Source organism: Hemitrygon akajei, chromosome 20, assembly GCF_048418815.1.
Source record: "Hemitrygon akajei chromosome 20, sHemAka1.3, whole genome shotgun sequence".
Taxonomy (NCBI): Eukaryota; Metazoa; Chordata; class Chondrichthyes; order Myliobatiformes; family Dasyatidae; genus Hemitrygon; species Hemitrygon akajei.
Window position 1 is genome coordinate 38,969,553 of NC_133143.1, and position 20,517 is coordinate 38,990,069.

General features: G+C 41.3%; 1 long non-coding RNA gene across 1 annotated transcript in view; it reads left to right on the forward strand.

The window, feature by feature from the left end:
- Positions 1 to 1,716: 1,716 nt before the first annotated feature.
- Positions 1,717 to 20,517, forward strand: part of LOC140713731 (uncharacterized) — an 80,165-nt gene continuing 61,364 nt past the window's right edge. Inside the window, exon 1 of the long non-coding RNA XR_012095718.1 lies at positions 1,717 to 2,138. This is a non-coding gene — a long non-coding RNA (uncharacterized lncRNA). The remainder of the gene's footprint in view (positions 2,139 to 20,517) is intronic.

The window sequence follows — 20,517 nt, forward strand, 5'->3', positions numbered from 1 at the left end:
TCTCAAAGGCTCTCCACACGGCTTTAGACCACCTGGACAACACAGACACCTACGTCAAGATGCTGTTCATCGACTATAGCTCAGCATTTAATACCATCATTTCCACAATCCTAATTGAAAAGTTGCTGTGGTGAACTAGATATACCTGTCTGACTGCTCCTGTGGCTCCTCCCAAGACCCTGCTGACTGCCCCTGTGGCTCCTCCCACAGACCCCTGTATAAAGGCGACTGTGGCCTGCTGCTCTCCCTCATTTTCCCCAGGATGTAGTGTTGTTCTTCAGTCAATAAAAGCCGATATCTCACTTCCTAAGTCTCGGCGTGAGTTATTGATGGTGCATCAGTTGCAGAACCTGGGCCTCTGTACCTCCCTCTGCAATTGGATCCTCGACTCCCTAATTGGAAGATTGCAATCTGTGCGGATTGGTGATAACATCTCTTCCTCGCTGACGATCAACACTGGCATAGCTCAGGGGTGTGTGCTTAGCCCACTGCTCTACTCTCTATATACACATGACTGCGTGGCTAGGCATAGTTCAAATACCATTTATAAATTTGCTGATGGTACAATAATTGTTGGTAGAATCTCAGGTGGGGATGAGAGGGTATAGAGAAGTAAGACGAAAACATCAGTAAGATGAAAGAGCTGATAGTGGAGTTCAAGAAGGGTAAGACGAAGGATCACGTACCAATCCTCATAGAGGGATCAGAAGTGGAGACTGAGCAGCTTCAAGTTCCTGTGTGTCAAGATCTCTGAGAATCTAATCTGGTCCCAACATATCGATGCAGTTATAAAGAAGCCAAGACAGTGGCTTATACTTTATTAGAAAGAGATTTGGCATGTCTACAAATACACTCAAGAACTTCTATACTGTAGTTGTACGGTGGAGAGCATACTGACAGGCTGCTTGACTGTCTGGTATGGGGGGGGGGGGGGCTACTGCACAGGACTGAAAGAAGCTGCAGAAGGTTGTAAATCTACTCAGCTCCATCTTGGGTACTAGCCTACAAAGTACCCAGGTCACCTTTAGGAAGCAACGTCTCAGAAAGGCAATGTCCATTATTAAGGACCTCCAGCACCCAGGGCATGCCCTTTTCTCACTGTTACCATCAGTTGGGAGGTACAGAAGCCTGAAGGCACACACTCAGTGATTCAGGAACAGCTTCTTCCCCTCTGCCATCCTATTCCTAAATGGACATTGAATCTTTGGACACTACCTCACTTTAAAAAAAAATCAGTATTTCTGTTTTTGCACGATTTTTAAAATCTATTCAATATACGTAATTGATTTACTTGTTTATTTATTATTATTTTTTCTCAGCTGGATTATGTATTGCATTGAACTGTTGCTGCGAAGTGAACAGATTTCACGTCACGTGCCGATGATAATTAACCGGATTCTGATTCTGATCAATCTTTCTAACTGAAGGAGATGGGCAGAAGATGATAAAGGGTGACAAATTAGAAACATTAGCTCTTTTTCTGGCTGCAGCTGTTCTACCTGCGGAAATATTTTCCAGCATTTTTTGTTCTTGACTCAAAAAAAACGGGGGTAGATTATCTAGTTCGGTTTGACAGTCGACAGGGTGATGCTGGGGCAGGTGAGGTCGTGGCGATTAAAGGGTTAAACTATTTAATGGCAACCTCTGCTGGGAAGGTCATACAGAATACCTACCATATCGGAAGCGGGCAGGCAGTAAAGGTTTGGGAAGCTTTGGTTTAGAACTGACTTGGGAACTTGTCAGTTCCAAACCAAACTTGTGCGCTCTTTGTGCTAACATCCCACGGCCCAGTGGATGGCTCTGTCAGTTCGCTGGTGGCATCAGCTGTGGGACTGGGAGATGTGGGGGTGCGCACAGTGAAGGGCAGCTGCCGGGAAAAGGTGCTGTGTTTTCTGGAGGTGACTGAGCGAGGCGGCGGTGGCGGCAGGGGCAAAGGCGGAGGCGGGGGCGGGGGAAGGAGAGCGGCGCCCCGGCGCGTCAGCGCGGCCCCGGGACACAGGCATCGAGCGGAAAAAAAAACTACTCGCTGCAGATCCAACAGCAAAACAAGAAGAGCTCTGAAGGCCAAGCAAAAAAAATCCCCTTTTGTCTCTAGACTGACGCACTTTTACCACCGAAAGAAATGGAGAGACACAAAGGTGAGGAATATGTTTGTTATTTTGGCATGTTTAATGGATTGAAGGTAGCGACGTCAAACGCAGGAAAAAATGTAAATGTCTCCAGTTTGTGAAATGTGCCCTGGAATAAATCCCCGCGCCAGTTCCTGGTATACCCCTCTCCCCAATGTTTGTTATTTGGTTTGTAAAACTACTGCAGGTGTCATGGAAGGGGTTGTTTTTTTTGCAATGGGGATATTTTCTGGTTCCGTTCACCTTACCATTTTGAAGTCATTTTTGCCGTATTTACTATTTCACAATATTAACAAAGTCAGACTCGACATGAAATGACATAATGGATTATTTTGTTAATAAAGGAATTGGGAATGACTGTCCCTCTCAATCTCAGTTTGATTTCCTGAGGGATTGATGATTGAACAAAATCTTTCGAAGCGGGTGGCTTTATGTGAACGCGTGTATTACAGCAATGGTCAGGAGGTATTTTAAAGGTGGTTCTTTCACCTTGAGTGCTAGCTCTGCGCTAGGCTCGGTTTATTAATTCTCATGCATTCGATCAAGTGCAATGAAGGATGACAATAAATACTTCCTCGGCGGCCACATCATTTAGAAAGTTTACACTTGCCCACACGCTTGTGAAACAAGTTGTCAATGGCCAGGGATTTGGTCCCGCGTGGACCGATTCGAGCATTACTCGGATCATTATTAGCTGTAGGCTTTATGCTACATGCGCTTGCGAACTGTATAGTTTATTTTTAGTTTGCTGTGAGCTTTTAGAGCAATTTTTGTGCTTTTAACCCCTTTCCAATTGTCTGATATTAATTTCATACCCTCCTTTTGGCTTGAGTAGATTTTAAACAGCACTGCGATCTCTCTGGGGAGGTGCAGGGTCAGAAATGTTGCCAAAAGGGATATATTTTTTAAAAAAACAGCCAAGTTGGGGGTGGGGTGGTGCAGTGACAGGAAGCCTGGCCCTGTGTTCGAAGTAACATCGTCCAGATTCGAAGGGGCAACTTATGAACATAGTGACCCAGACCTGGTGTCTGCAGCAAACCCTACTTCCTAGCAAACTCTGCAACAAGATAAAATTATCTTCGAGATAATAAACAGGAAACTTTCAGCAACCCACTCTTTCCCTACTCTCTAGTAAACATCAGTAGTAACAAGTGACTCTCAAGTAGAGTTGTTAGGCAGCCAACAGCAGCCCAGATGGGGGCATGATAGACTTGCTGCTGATACAATTCTATTTTTTGCTGTTTTCCCCCCCCCCTTTTTTTTTTGCTTAGCCATCAAGCTCTTGACCCATAGGGGTTAACTTCACACAACTTCACCTGCCCTATTACCGAAATATCCCCCCCCCCCAAACTCATGGACTCACTTTCAAGAACTCTTCATTTCATGTTCTCAATAGTTATTGCTTATTATTGTTATTATTTTCTCTTTCATATTTGCACATTTGTAATTTGTCCATCCAGTTGGGTGCGGACTTTCATATAATCTATTGTGTTTCTTGAATATACTGTGTTTGCATGCAGGAAAATGAATCCCATGGTTGTATATGTTTCCAGATATGTACTTTGATAATATAATTACTTAGAACTTTGAACTTCTATCTATTGTTCTAATTCAATAGAACTCTTTCCAGCCTGACATCGTTGATTTGATTGTGCTTTAATACCCTCTTCACAATCCAAAATAGCACGAACCATTAATGCTAAAAACACTTGCTTCCTACACATTCTTTGTATTTGCACACTCATGCAAAGTGCTTCTTAATCTGCGAGAGCCCACTTGCGCAACACACATTTTGTTTTGCATTGCATACTTTATAACAACACAGAACACATTAAAAATCTATCTGCCGGCTGCCTTCTCAACGTTTGCAAATTCACATGGTACTAGAGTAATTGTGCAACTGCAGAGATACATGAAGTGGTTGCTGCGTGGTATGCCAACAGACATTTCTCATGTGTCCACAGTTTGGAAATTCATTGGGGCTGACTAATACTGAAAGTAGCCTCTCTTTCACTCAACAAGGAAGACACAAAACCAGAGTCAAACCCAGGATTCACAGGAAAAGACCTGTGGTGAAAGGGGTTGAAGAGTGTCAAATATCTGGAGGATCAGGGCATTAGGCTAGGGCAAATGAGTTCAAAGTAAATTTATAATCAAAGTACAAACCTGAGATTCATTTTCTTGCAGCCAATCATAGTAGATACAAGAAGCACAATAGAATCAATGAAAGATCACACCTAATGTGATGGAAAAACAATCAATGTACAAGAGACAGAATAATAGAAATACTACTACTAATCATAATAATAAATAAACAAACAATAAATATGAAAGAGTAATAGGTGAAGTGATATGAAAAAGAGTCTGTAGGTTGTGGGAACAGTTCCATGGTGGGGTGACTGAAACTGTCCCCTCTGGTTCAAGTGCCTGATAGTTGAGGGGTAATAACTGTTCCTGAACTTGGTGGTGGAGGTCCTGAGGCTCCTGTACCTTCCTTCCTGATGACAGCAGCAAGGAGACAGCATGACCTGGATGGTGGGGGTTCTTGATGGATATTGCTTTCCACTGATGGTGGGGAAGGCTTTGTGGACTGTACCATATCCACTACTTTTTGTAGGCATTTTTATTCAAGGGCTTCGGTGTTTCCATACCTGGCCGTGATGCAACCCGTCAGTGTACTCCCCACCACACATCTTTAGAAGTTTATCAAAGTTTTAGATGACATTTCAAATCTTTACAAACTTCTAAGAAAGTAGAGGTGCTGCTGTACTTTCTTCATAATGGCTCATATGTGCTAGGCCCAGGACAGATCCTCTGAAATGATAACACCAAGGAATTTAAAGCTGCTGAACTACTCCACCTCTCATCCCCCCCAATAAGGACTGGTCCATGGACCTCTGGTTTCCTCCTCCTAAATCAATAATCATCTCCTTGGTCTTCCAACATTGAGTGAGAGGTTGTTGTTGTGGCACCACTCAGCCAGATTTTCAATCTCTCTCAGAATCTGACTTATCACCACCTTTGATTTGGCCAATGACAGTGGTATCATCAGCTCACTTAAATATGGCATTGGAGCTGTGCTCAGCTTCACAGTCATAAGTGTAAAGCGAGTAGAGCAGGAGGTTAAGCACACAGCCATGTGCTACACTGTGCTGATGGAGACTGTAGAAGTGATGTTGTTGCCAGTCTGAATTGACCAATGATCCAAGTGATTAAATGGAGAATCTAGTTGTACCAAGAAGTATTGAGGCTAGGGTGTTGAAGCTTATTATTTAGTTTTGAGAGGACAATAGTATCTATAATGCTGAGCTGTAGTTGATAAAGAGAATCCTGATGTATACATCACTGTTCAGACATTCCAGCGTTGAGTGAAGAGCAAATGAAATGGTATCTGCTGTTGACCTGTTGTGCGGGTAGGAAAACTGAAGCAGATCCAAATTGCTCCTCAGGCAGGAATAAAGGTGTTTCATCGCCAATCTCTCAAAACACTTCATCACAGTGGATAATAGTCATTGAGGCAGGTTACCATATTCTTCCAAATTACTTCCACATTTATGACAGTCAAAGCAAACATGAAAGACACTGAGTTCATCTGGGAGCAGAGTTTTGTTATCACCTATGTCGCTTGGTTCCACTTTGTAGGAGGTGATAGCATTCAAGCTCAGTCCCAGCTGTTGACCATCCTTCAGTGATTAAGATAGGAGGGCACCTCAGGCAAGTGAATGCCAGCAATAGGAGGGACAGAATGAGATACTTTGGTTGGATAATTACTGGTTAGCAGGAATAGTTATGAGTGTGCTCAGGCGATCAGGGACACAGGAGGCCACAGAGCATATTAGGTTTACAGAAATCGTTCTCAGCAACCCTAGGAAAGAGTTTGGATTTCCATATCCATCGTGCAGTTGACTCAAGATAGTTTTAGGCCATGGATAAATGGCCTCACAGCTGCACTGGTATTCTATTTTGGCCACTCTGAGAATGACAAAACTCCCAAACTGGCAAAGATTTTATATTAGAACTTTCATACTTGTATTGCCAAAGATCAATAAGTTTAGTGATTGGATGCTCACATAGTTTTGGTTTTACGGGAATGCACTTCTTATTTCTATTATAATTCTTTAACCATCACACTTTTTTTAATTGAAGATCAATTTTCTTTGCAGATAAATTAGAAAGGTTGACCATAGTGCAACAGACGTCCTGAGCTGTTAATTTTTCAATACAAGGAGTATTGTAGGAAAGGAAGGTGAGCTCAGGGCATGGATCAATGCAGGAAATAGTGATATTGCAGCTATTAGTGAAACTTGGCTGCAGGACTGGCAGCTCGATATTCCAGGTTTCTGCAGTTTTACATGTAACAGCACGGGAGAGATTGAAGGGGGAGGGTGAGTCACGGCAGTGCTCAGTCAGGACAGACTGGAGAACTTGTCTAGTACTGTTTATGGATGGAACTGAGGAATTAGAAAGATATGACCACATTAATGGGCCTATATTATAGAAACACAAAGGTCCAGGGGATTTAAAGGAACAAATTTGTAGAGAGTTCGCAGACTGTTGCAAGAAACATAATGTTGATATAGTAGATGATTTTAACTTTCCACATGTTGACTGGGACTCCCATACTGTAAAACGACCAGATGGGATAGAGTTTGTCATAAGTGTTCAGGATAGTTTCCTTAATCAGTACATAAAAATCCCAACAAGAGAGTGCATGGTATTTGACCTCCTTTTAGGGAGTGAGACAGATCAGGTGACAGAAGTTTGTGTAGGGGAACACTTTGCATCTAAGTGATCATGATACCATTTTCAAAGTAAATAGTTTTAAAGTAAATATGGAAAAGGATAGGTCTGGTCAGCAGGTTGGTATTCTAAATTGGAGAAAGGCCAATCTTGATGGTATCAGAAAGAATCTGGCAAGTGTGGATTGGAACTGGCAGCTTTCTGGCAAAGGTGTACGAGGGAAATGGGAGGCCTTTCAAAAGTGAAATTTTGAGAGTACAAAGCCTGTATGTGGCTGGTTAAGGAACATAGGTTTTCAAGAGATATTGAGGTCCTGGTTATGAAAACAAGGAGGTGCATAGCAGGTATGGACAGGTAGGGACAAATGAGGGACTTGAGTATAAGAAAAGCAAGAGAACACTTGAGAAAGAAATCAGGAAGGCTAACAGAAGGCATGATGTGCCCTAGCAGACAAGGCAAAGGAGAATCTGAAGGGATTGTACAGATAAGTTAAGAGCAAGGGACAAATTTGGTCCTCTGGAAGATCAAAATGGTAATCTATGTGTGGAGCCAGAAGAGACGGGGGAGATCTTAAATGGACTTTTTGTATCTGTATTTACTTGGGAGATGGATGTAGAGTGTATAGAAGTGAGGCAAAGTGGTATCAACTTCATGGATCCTGTACAGTTAACAGAGGAGGAGGTGTTTTTTGCCCTGAGGCAAATTGGGGTGGATAAATCCCCAGGGCCAACAAGGTGTTCCTTCGGACCCTGTGGGAGGCAAGTGCAGAAATTAAAGGGGCCCTAGCAGAGATATTTAAATCATCCTTAGCGACAGATGAGGTACCAGAGCATTGGCGGATAGCCGAAGTTGTTCCGCTGTTTAAGAAAGGCTCTAAAAATATACCAAGAACTTATAGGCTGGTGAGCCTGATATCAGCAGTGGGAAAGTTTTTAGAAGGTATTCTAAGGGACCGATATATAAGTATTTGGATAGACAGGGACTGGTTAGGCATGCCTTTGGGTGTGGTAGATCGTGCCTACCTAATCTCAGAGAATCTTTCAAGGAATTTAACTGAAAAGATGACGGACTTTAGCAAAGCATTTAACAAGGACCTGCATGGGAGGTTGGTGTAGAAGGCTCTGTTGCTGAGCAGTTAAGATGATGTAGTAAATTGGATTAGACATTAGCTTTGTGGGAGAAGCAACAGGGTGGTAGTGGATGGTTGCCTGTGACTAGGGGAGCACCACAGGGCTCAGTGGTGGGTCCATTGTTGTTTGTCATCTATATCAATGACCTGTATGATAAAGTGATTATCTAGATCAGCAAATTTGTGGGTGACACTAAGATTGTGGATGTAATGGACAGTGAAGAAGACTACCAGAGCTTGCAGTGGGATCTGGACAGGCTGGAAAAATGGGCTGAAAAATAGCAGATGGAATTTAATGCGGTCAAGTGCGAAGTGTTGCCCATCAGTAGGATCGACCAAGGTAGATCTTACATAGTGAATGGTAGGGCACTAAGGAGTACAGTTGAACAAAGAGATCTCTGTATACTGGTCCATAATTCATTAAAAGTGGTGTCACAGGTAGATAGGGTTGTTAGAAAAGCTTTTATCACGTTGGCCTTCATAAATCAATGTATTGAGTACAGGAGATGGGATGTTATTTTGAAGTTTTATGAGATGTTGATGAGGCCTTATTTGGATTATTGTGTGTAGTTTTGGTCACCTTCCTACAGGAAAGATATAAATAAGTTTGAAAGAGTACGGAGAAAATTTACAAGGATGTTGCCAGGACTGGAGGACCTGAGTTATAAGAAAAGATTGTGAATACAATCGGGTCGTATAAGAGGCTGCTGGGTAGGTACATGGAGCGTAGAAAAATAGAGGACTATGGGTAAACCTAGGTAATTTCTAAAGTAAGTACATGTTCAGCACAGCATAGTGGGACAAAGGGCCTGTATTGTGCTGTAGGTTTTCTATGTTTCTATGTTAAAATTGAAAAGGTTAGGACTTTATTTCCTGGAATGTAGAAGATTCAGGGGAGATTTGATAGAGGTGTATAGAATTATTGGGGTATAGATAGGATAAGTGCAAGCAAGTTTTTCCCCATTGAGGTTGGGTGTGTCTACAACTAGAGGTAATGGGTTAGGGGTGAAAGGTGAACAAGTTAAAGGAGAGCATGAGGGGAAACTTGTTCACTCAGAGGCTGGTGAGTTTGTGGAATGAGCTGCTAGTACAGGTGGTGCGTGCAAGCTTGATTTCCAAGTTTAAGAGAAATTTGGAGGGTAGGGGTATGGGGTGATAAGGTCTGGGTGCAGGTCGATGAGAGTAGGCACTTAAAATGCTTCGACACTGATTAGATGCACTGAAGGGCCTGTTACTGAGCTGTATTTTTCTATGACTCTAATTATGAAAAAAACATTGAGTCAGGTTGTGTAGCTGGAAAAGTGGGTTGATTTAGGAAAAAGGAGAGATTTTTTTGTGACTATGATTGCTTTCCTTTTGAACTTCTGTCACCGGCATTACCCATTGATCACAAAGCATCGAAAGAGGAAGTTGCTCTGGGAGGTGGATTGCATAAACGCTTTGATAATTCTAGTACACTCAGATGCTGCATTTCCTGTTTATTCTGAAGATGTAGCATGTACGTATATATGACACCTGAAATTTTTGGAAATATAATTTTCCAGTTAAAGATTTGAAATTAATCTGTTTGTTAGCAAAATGCTGATCTTCCATGAACTGGTGCAATCCAACAGACATGGGAACAGAATTAGGCTTTGCCCATTGAGCTTCCTTCACCATTTGATCAGAGCTGATTTATTTCCCCTCTAATTCCCATTTTTCTGTCTTTTCCCCATGATACCCTTACTAATCAAGAATGTATCAAAATATGTCCAATAACTTGGCTGCCACAGCTGTCAGTGGCAATGAATTCCACAGATTCCCTCTTGCTAAAATAATTCCTTCTCCCCTCTCTTTTGAAGGGACATCATTCTATTCTGATGCTGTACCCTCTGATCCTAGACTCACTCACTATTGGAAACATCCTCTCCAGCTCCACTTTATCTTGTCTTTTCAATATTCAGCAAGTATCAATTTACACCCCTTTTATTCTACTAAGCTACAGTGAGTACAGGCCAAGAGCCATCAAAAGCCCTTTATATATTAGCCCTTTTTATTCCGGGATCATTCTCATAAACCTCTTCTGGATCTTCTCCAGTGCCAGCATATCCTTTCTTATATATGGAGCCCAAAACTGCTCACAATACTCCATATGTGGTCTGACCAATGCCTTAAGACGCCTCAGCATTACATCACTGCTTTTTATATCCTAGTCCTCTTGAATTAAATGCTAATATTGCATTTGTCTTCCTTACTTACTACCTGCAAGTTAATCTTTAGTGATCCCTGCACTAGGACTCCCAAGACCCTTTGCACCTCTGAGTTTCTGAATTTGCTCCCTGATTTGAAAATAGTCTAGGCCTTTATTCCTTCTACCAAAATGAATGGCCATACTCCTACCTACACCATATTATACATTTGCCAATTCTTTTCCCCGTTCTCCTAATCTGTCAAAGTCCTTCTGCAGACTCCCTGCTTCCTCAGCACTACCTTCCCCGCCACCTCTCTTTGTATCATTTGCAAACCTAGGCACAAAGGCGTCAATTCTGTGATCCAAACCATTGACATTTAATGTGAAAAGTAGCGGACCCAACACAAACCTCTGTGGAATACCACCAGTCACTGCAGGAAACCAGTAAAGGCTGCCTTTATTCCTACTCCTTCTCTCCTGCCAGTCAGCCAATCTTCTGTCCATGCTAGTACTTTCCCTGTAATACCATTTTCTCTTGTTTAGCAGCATCATGTGCAGCACCTTGTCAAAGACCTTCTGAAAATCCGAGTAAACAACATCCACATTTACGATGCACTCTCTAACATCTTGATAAACACCGTAGTCAGGCTAACTGGCCTATAATTGCCTGAGTAAACACAAAGTACACTGCAGATGCTGTGGTCAAATAAACACAGACAAACAAGCTGGATTAACTCAGCAGGTCGGGCAGCATCCGTTGAAAGGAGCAGTCAACGTTTCGGGGCAAGACCCTTAGTCAGGACTTAATCATCTTGTTTGTAATTGCCTGAGTGTTGCTTCTAATCCTTCTTAAAGATTGGAGTAATTTGTGATTTTTCCAGTCTTGTGGAAACATTTCAGAATCTAGTGATTCTAGAAAGATCACTACTAATGCCTACACAATCTCTTCAGCTATTTCTTTCAGTCTGGTAGCATAATGAATAAAATGTATACTTGTTACCTGTTTAATAAAAAATAATTGGTGGGGTGGTGTATCCCCAAGTAGTTATCAGTTGCAATTTTATTAACAGCTAAATATTAGTTCACCAGAAACAATCATTTTTGTTAATGATTGAAATGCCTGTGATTTGGAAATGAATGAAAATGGACTTAGAAGTAAGCTGTGCTGAATCAACTGTTTCAGTGTTGTACACAGTCAGTTGATTAAAATATTAAATAGTTCATAGTTTGCTGAATTAATAATGGCAAACTTTTAAATTGTTAATCATGAAACAAACAAAAGTACACATGGTTAAATATAGAAATTCAGTAGTTCCTGATTTCTTCTCTACAGACTTCAATGCTTGCAGTCCTTTCCAGCATAGATTAAGAAAAATCTGGGTTCTGACATTAATATTTACAAACACAGCAAAGTCTGCAGATGCTGGAAAGCCAAAGCAACACACGCAAAGTTCTGAAGGAACTCGATAGGTCAGGCAGCATCTATGGAAATGAATAAACAGTTGATGTTTTGGTCCCTGCAGCTTAATATTTACAAACTGTTCAGGTCTTAAAATACCTGCCAAGAATGTATTGCTCAAAATACAAATGAGTTCTTAATTGCTTATCCCAAAAACAGAATGGAATGGTCACTATTCCACAGTGTATTTCAAAATTATGCATGGATGTGTTTTACTTGTTAAGTAACTCTACTATATTTCAGTTCAATATTGTATTGATAAATATCATGGATCTATCTCCAAGTTGATGTCCATCAGAAACTGATGGATGGATAATCCGTTGGACTTTATCCATCGGACGGATGGATAAAGGAGATCTCCGTGCCACAGAATTCACAGGATCTCGTGGATAATTTTCTTTCTTACTGCCTGCCAAGACACGGTCAGCACAGAGTGCTATTTCTTTGTTGATGATTGCAAAAATCAAGGCAAATGTTGGTTGATATGAAAAAGACCTTTTTAAAGCTCTGCTGTGATAGAAAGGAGTGCCTTTGAAGGCATCTAGGGAGAAATCATACAGTTAGATCTGAGAGTGGTGCCAGGTGTGTAGCTGAGGTCTGGTTTGGGCAAGTAGAATTTTGAATCTGTTTGAAAATTCACAGTAAATTTGTTTGCATTAACCTCTGTGATCTTTTCACTGGTTTGGCCATCTGTGCTGGAATCTGGGTGATAATTGAAATTCAGAGCTCTCATCCCTGTCTTTGAATCCATGCCTGACTACAAGTCTAAAATAGAAACTTGTTGAAGTACTGTGTAACTCTGGTTAGGAACAGATGCTGTATTGCATGAAATTCGGAAAACCACATTAAAAATAATTGAGCCATGGAAAAATTCAAATTAGAAAGTATGAATGAAAGTTTAAAATTCTGTAATGCCTTTCACAAAGGTGATAATGGCCATCAATAATTGTGATTTTTCAAGATTAGGACAGTATTTAAGCAGGTAATTACCAAAAGGCAGAGTTTTCATTGACTCAATCTATAGAGTGCATAGAAACCACCCAGGGAAATACATCCAAGTCCCCATTATGATCCTGATGAGATTGCTGCTGAGAGCACAAAGTGCATCTAACCAAAGAAACAAATGCATTTGCTTTGTTGGGGTCATGATACTTTGATGCTTAATTTTCTTCTTTTGAACAAAATTTGTTTCTGCTGTGCCTCCCAGTTCATAAGCAGACTATTTAAAGTTCCATGATGCATTAAGTTTGCTTTTGAATAAATTTTCATATTACAGGATTTTTGATGTTGTAGTACTAATACACATCATAATTACGATTTAATGATTTAGATGCTGTTTATATCTGTATGAAACATTATTTCTGATTGCCAAAATGTATTTGATTGCAGACTTTTCAGTACTTAAGCACTAGAAGCTAAAAAAAAGCACGTAACACTTTTAGTAAGATAGTAAATCTTTTGTAATTTCCTCAATGTAGTGTAATATTCCTGATAATCAAATCTGCATTGTTTAACATAAGGGTCAACACTGATAAATCTCCTGAATCCATTACAGTTTGATTATCTTAGTCTCAGCAATATTCACACTTAAAGCACAAATCCAATACAATTTTAAGACCAAGTTTTCTAAACCCAATCCTGGAGCCCATTATCACCTCTTCCCCACCGCCTGTTTTGATGGTTATCTCTTTGAACATTATGTTAATTGATTTTTCTGCACTGATTAATGACTACAGGAAATCAGTTCAAGACTACTGTTTCTTTAACAATACTTAACAGAGCTTCTGACTTTAAGAGTAGGTGAAATGGAAGATAAGATTGTAAGGTTAATCTTGAGCACTGGAGCATGTGTTTACATCTTTTAAGCAAGATAGATTTTGTCAACTTTTCAAGAATTAAATGGCAGGCAAAAAAAAATTAAAGTTACCTGTGCACTTCCTAGCACAGAATTTCACTTTGGATCAGTTTTAAGAAAATATTAGTGTCATTATTGGCAGCCTGAAAAGGGACATTATAATGCCACAGATATCTTTAAACAGCTCCTTAGAAGAAGTAGAGAGGCAGGGGGGTTTGGGTAAGGAATTGGAGCTTGGGGTCCTTACACAACTGAAGGTACAGCCACTAATGCATCAGTTAAATTTAGCTATGAAGAAGTTGCAAGAATTAAAATGCAGACACTTTGGAAAATTATTGGGCTAGAGGAGATAGAGTTAAGACCACAAACAGCATTAAAAAAATAATTTTGGAACAAAGTTTAATCATGGCCAAGTATATCTTAGCAATAACACACACAAAATGCTGATGGAACACAACAGGCCAGGCAGCATCTTTAGGAGAAGCACTGTCGATGTTTCGGGCCCAAACGTCGACAGTGCTTCTCCTAAAGATGCTGCCTGGCCTGCTATGTTCCACCAGCATTTTGTGTGTGTTGTTGTTTGAATTTCCAGCATCTGCAGATTTCCTCGTGTTTGCTGTTTATATTTTAGCAAAGATACCAAGCTGCTGTCTGCTGGTAGGAAGAATGATATTACGTTTACTTAGGATCCTCCATCAATTATGATTATGATGATCAATTATCAATTATGATCAACTAAGATTATCAACTCCCTATTTTGGTTTCATAGGTTGATAAGAGGCCACAATTTTTGGCTGGCTTTAGCTGGTACTCTTTTGTCATTAGTTCTGAAAATTGGAGTCTTTCCTAAGATAGGCCTGAGGCAAGCACAGAAGATGGGAAAAGTACTCAAGTTGCCTCACTTCTATTAAATGTAGGGAATGAGCAGCTTCAATAAAGAAAGTAGTTCAGCGCTGAGATGTCTTCTGAAAGAGTGGGAGACCCTGGGAGTCAGGCAGTTGCACTCTGCCCTGTGAACACCCCTTTGGAACACAAGCCATGTCCCAAGATACTCTATGACAATCAAGAAGAACTTTTGTACAAAAACAGCTTATTACCATTGACTGCAAATACAAGCACACAATGAATAAGATTTGAACTGGCCCCCAGACAGCTCTTGTGAGTTAAATTTGCACTCAGTTCACAATAACCCAGTTCTTCCATCTGCAGGCTAGATTCTTGTGGACAAAACCTTACAGGCTCTTGTCAAAATGTGTGTACTTACATGCCAGCTTTAGAGATATAGTTGTATAAGACAAAAACAGGCCCTTCATCCCACCACATACATGTATATCGAGTACCAATCTATACTCATCCCATTTACCAGAAGTTGATTGATGGCTTGCTGTGCCTTGGTGATTTGAATACTCATCTGTATTCTTAAATTTTGAGGAAGTGTCTTCCTCCATCAGTTACTCAGACAGTCAGTTCCAGGTTCCAACAACCAAATGGGTGAAAAAGTTTTGACTCCACTTGCCCCTTCTCATAAATTTATGCTCTTCAGCTGTAGTAATGGGAGAAGAATCAGTATTTTGAGAGCAGATAGCAGGAGGTTTTAAGTCAGGGATTCTACATTCAGTACAGGTCTGTATCTTTCTGTGACAAGCAGCACAACTTTGCTTTGGAAAGAGGTTCTGCTTTGGAACCACAGGAGGACACAAGAATAAGGACATATGGGGCAGAACTCCCAAAGAAGAGAAAATCCCTTTAGGTGAAAACATCTGCTGGTACTTTAATGCAAAGGGAGTTCTTCCTAGGACAGATCCTCTGAAATGATAACACTCAGGAATTTTAAGTATTTTCTAATGTTGTTAAGGATGGTGCCTTGTGACTAACAACTGAATAAGCTGCAGTAGCATTTATTGGAAATTCCAGTCTATGAGGAGCCTTAAGATTACAAAACTTGTTGTGAACTCCCTGTACTAGATGCATATTTGCCTGCATGTTCTGAAAAGGGATTTTTGTTGGATATTAAAAATCCAGGGGCATTGCACAAGAATGTTGTTAATCTACATAACTTTACCAAATGTTTTTATTACAGAGAGAATAGAACAAATGTACCAGTTAACCACAACGTATCCTTAAATTATTTAGCCTTTGAAAATCCAAAAGAATCTACATATTATCTTGGTTCAAGAGCCCAGAGCCTGACATGTTTACTGTTTGCCCTTTAACTACTTTACCTATTCTAACATTTTCAGGGGTTTGTGTCCAGCAGATCCTGAAGGGAAGGTGCCAGATTGATGGGAAGGTGCCAGTTTCTTTTTGGCTTAGAAGACGTTGTTTCAGTGCTAAGAAGTGTATATAAATGGAAGAACATAATGGCTTTAAAGCTAATGCCAAATAAAATTTCCTGCTGCATGTGTGCCTAATAAGCAGTTAATCACTTTCAGAAGTGTGTTTCTGTCAGTGTTTCTCAGGCCAGTTTCCTGGTGTACAATAGCTTCCTTTCTATTAAATGATATTTGGCAATGAACCAAGACGAACTCGTCCACAATTACCTGCTTCAGTTTGAGTGCCGAATAAGAAGTGGAAAATATATTCAACCCTAGCTGTGAGAGGAATGCAAGCAACTGAAGAGAAATGGGAGAAACATGAAAGCCTTGGTTAGATAATTGTCCATACAAATCCTGACGTGATGGGCAAAGGTCAGGAGAATCATTGCATGGATTGTTTGAGAATAAGTTTGGGAGTGGGGGAGCCGGTAATAGCCATTTTTAGATCATATACTTCCAGTCCAGAAGTTTGACCATAACTCTCCAATGGGTGTCACACTAGTGATTCTGAAACTTCAGGAATCAAACTTGCATCAAATCAGACTATTCTTCTGACAGCGCTCCTTTATAAGTGTAGATGAGTAATTTACACCACATTGTTGTGATACTGACTCAAGTATTATAAAATTATTCTGACAGAACTACAGCAGACAGGCATCCCTTTATCGTAAACATCCAGAAACCCACCACCCCATATTTGCCTGCCATCATTGACTGTGGGTACCCACCCATGTGGCTCGGCTCCCCTCACAGCAATCCAAGGACACTTTACTGACTCTCCACCTCTCACCAGACTGATGACCTAACAATCAAACCCTGACCTGACCTGAACCCAGGGCTGAAGTTTTCAGAAGCAGGTCAGGCATCATCAATGGAGGGAAATGAACAGTCCAAGTTGCAAGCCGAGACACCTCATCAGCACTGGAAAGGAAGAGGGCAGAAGACCTGCTAAGTTCCTCCAGCACTTTGTGTTTTGCTCAAGATTTCCAACATCTGCATAATCTCTTGTGTCCCAGTTTTCAGATCACCGAATGAATTATCTGATCAGCATCCCAGCCATGAGGCTCCAGTCACAATTCCCCTATAGTGCATCTTTTACACTGCTGCAGAAGCCTCTATACAAGCCAGGCATCAAACGGGTCAATGGTAAATTCCAGTAATACAAGCCATGCACAGTATACAAGCCACTGTCACAATACAGCATTTTGTCTTTAATAATCATGATTAAGAAAGCCTTCACAAGAATATCACTTTTTTATGCTTAGTTTCTTCAGCCCACCAACAACAACTTGCCAGAGAACTCTATCTGCGGCAATTCTTTCAAGTAATCCCCAGGTGTAGTTCACCTTTGAATATTCTTCCTCTCCCAGGGATGAGGTCTTTGGAGCTTCTGCTGATGTTTTTGTAGCTCCGTTGATTTTTATGAGATAAGGTTCCTAGCCCCATGCCCAACCCTCCTCCTCTTGCAGCTGTGCTTGGGATCATCCATGACATGCTTGGGATTGTCCATGGCAAAGCAGGAAGAGAGCATGGCCTGGGTGGTGGGGATTCCAGATGATGGACGCAACAATACTCTTTGTAGATGTGCTCAGTGGTGGGGAGGGCTTTGCCCATGATGGGCTGGGGCATATCTACTACTTTTTGAAGAAGTCTTTTTGTAGGATTTTCTGTTTTAGGCCATTGGTGTTTCCATACCAGGCTGGGATCCAGCCAGTCAATATACTCTCCACCACACATCTTTGGACTTAGTCAAAATTTTAGATGTCATGCTGAATCTTCATAAATTCCTAAGGAAGTAGAGGCACTGCCATGCTTCCTTTGTAATTTCTTTAAAGGTGGACAACTTTGTAGAGTGGTGTGGGCTGGATCACCTGCAGCTCAACATCACTAAGACAAAGGAGTTGGTGGTGGACTTCAGGAAGGTGAAAACACCCTGCATTCCCATCTCCATCAAGGGAACGGTTGTGGAAGTCGTCCAGGACTACAAATACCTAGAAATTGACCTGGATCATGAACTGGACTGAAAATACAGAAGCTCTGCACAAGAAGGGACAGAGCTGACTGTACGAGGGAACTCTTTCTACCTTACGCCTCAAACTTATCAATCACCCCTGATGAGTTATTAACTTCAAACTTCCTGCATAATCACTCGAAGAGTTGACCTACATGTGCATGTAACAAGAGCTGTATAACTCATCTCCTTCTACCTTAGGCCACGAACTTATCAATCACCCATGCTGTGGAGACTTACTGGAGGTCCAAGATCTGTATGCTCCACAACTGCTGGACTAAGTGTGTAAATGTAGGAGGGGACTATGTTGAAAAATAAATGTGCTAGGTTTTCTGAAATTGACTCCTTCTACCTTAGGCCACAAACTTTATCGATCACACCTCATTCTTCCTGAAGGAGGCTCCAGTCATTCAGTGTCTGAGTACTATGCTGCAGATGTTCTACGACTTTATGCTCATCTCTATGCTGCAGATGTTCTACGACTTTATGCTCATCTCTATGCTGCAGATGTTCTACGACTTTATGCTCATCTCTATGCTGCAGATGTTCTACAACTGAGAGCAGCTGATGCCAAGACGATCGATAAGCTCATCAGGAAGGCTGCTTCTGTTCTGGGGGTGGAAGCCAGTGGTTGTGTCTGAAAGGAGGACGCTGCAGAAGCATTCTGGGCAATCCCTCTCACATACTGGACCAACAGAGGAGCACCTTTAATAACGCACTGATTCCACCGAGGTGCAGCTTTCTCCCTGTGGCTGTAAAACCCTGCAACAACTCCTCTTAAGTATATGGTTTCATTACACATCTGTATTTTGCACTGTTTTTAACACACATTTTGTATTTTTTCATACCTCGATGCTTACATTTTGTATTTTAAAGTATATATTTCTGGCTGAACAACCTTGCAACAATAACTCCCTCCAGGATAAATAAAGTTTTATCTAATCATAATTGCACCTACGGGATAGTTCTTCTGAAATAATAAAATGAAGGAATATAAAGTTGCTGACCCTCTCCACCACTGATTCCCCTGATGAGGACTGGCTCAGGGGCCTCCATTTTCCTCCTTGGTCTTGCTGACACTGAGTAAGAGATTGTTGCTGCAGACCACTTGGCCAGATTTTCAGTCTCCCTCTGATAGGCTGATTCATCACCTCCTTCGATTTGGCCAATATCAGTGATGTCAACAGGAAACTTAATTATTGGCATTGGAGCTGTGCTTAGCCACACCATCATAAAGTGTAAAGCAAGACGAGCAGTGAACTAGGCACACAGCCTTGTGGTGCACCCGTGCTGATGGAGATTGTGGAGGAGATGCTGTTGCCAATCCAAACTGACTGGGGTCTGCAAGTGAGGAAATCGAGGATCCAATTGCACAAGGAAGTATTGAGATCAGAGTCTTGCAGTTTATTGATTGGCACACAAGGATTTGAGAAAACCTGCAAAGTCTAATCATTTTACCTTCTTTAGCCACCCACTGAGTGGCCTTGCAATTCCGGAGCAGGGTGGGAAAAGAAGCAGGAATGATAGCCTCAACAGGTATTTATTCTTCCTCGCTCTGGCTTCAGTTTTTTGGAACACTGAGATTAAAGTTTGTAAGGATCTTCAACTCAATCATTGGAAATGGTGGTGAGCAACAAGCTGTATTAAAGATTTTTTTTTACTAGTTTTTATGTCTACAGGTATGGTAGAACAGCTATACAGAAAACACCAAGCAGTACACTCAGCCTTGCACCATTAGATTTCACTGTAACATGCACCAGAACAGAAACAACCACCCAGAAGGACGCAGAGAGTCAGTCAGAGTTCAGGATACAGACCACAGATGACAAACACCTTGCAGGAGCACGTGGAAGAGACACATGAGTATCATCCAATAATCCATCACCAATTGATAAGGGCAGGTTTCTTTCGTCTGGTTCCCAAGTTTAGAAGTAAGAGCCTGAGGAAGAGGAAGACTCAAATGTTCCAAGACATGGATCTTTTCTAGAGTTTTCATGACATGGCAGATGGCGTTGAGAATTGGCAATCAAAATTTGTAAGATTCTAGTGCATTACATCGAACTATGCAGTCGACCTTGGGGCAACTTCAATACCAGATAGCCAGTGCATCAGAAACCTCCAGTGGGCTGCTGCCTGTGAGGAGTTTGTACGTTCTCTCTGTGACCGCGTGTGGTTCCTCTGGCTGCTCCAGCTTCTTCTCCCCCCCCCCCCCCCCATCCCAAAGATGTATGGATTAGTGTTGGTACGTTGTAGTCATGCCTTGTTGGCGTCGAAAGCATAGCGACTCTTTCGGGCTGCCCAGCACAATCCTCGAAACAAATGACACATTTCACGGTATGATTCAATGTAATGTACATGTGACAATTAGAGCTAATCATTATTTATGGCAGTCGCCCTACCTCCATTGGCTTTTGTAAATAGCAATAGTAATTTTCACAAGATCTGAGAGCCCTTAGAAAATAAGAAATGGCAGTGGCCTGTTTAACCCCTGCCAGCCCACTTAGCCACTTATAAAGATAGTGGCCAATTTTCTATCTTGGCACCATTTTCCTGCAGTATAAACAAATCCTCTTAATGCCTAGAAAAATACCCACCTCCTACTTATTATCCATATTACTCTGTTCCCATTTATATTCATACGTCTATCTAAAAGCCTCTTAGAGGTCTACTAAGCTGCTTGATTCAACTACTACCCCATATAACCCATTC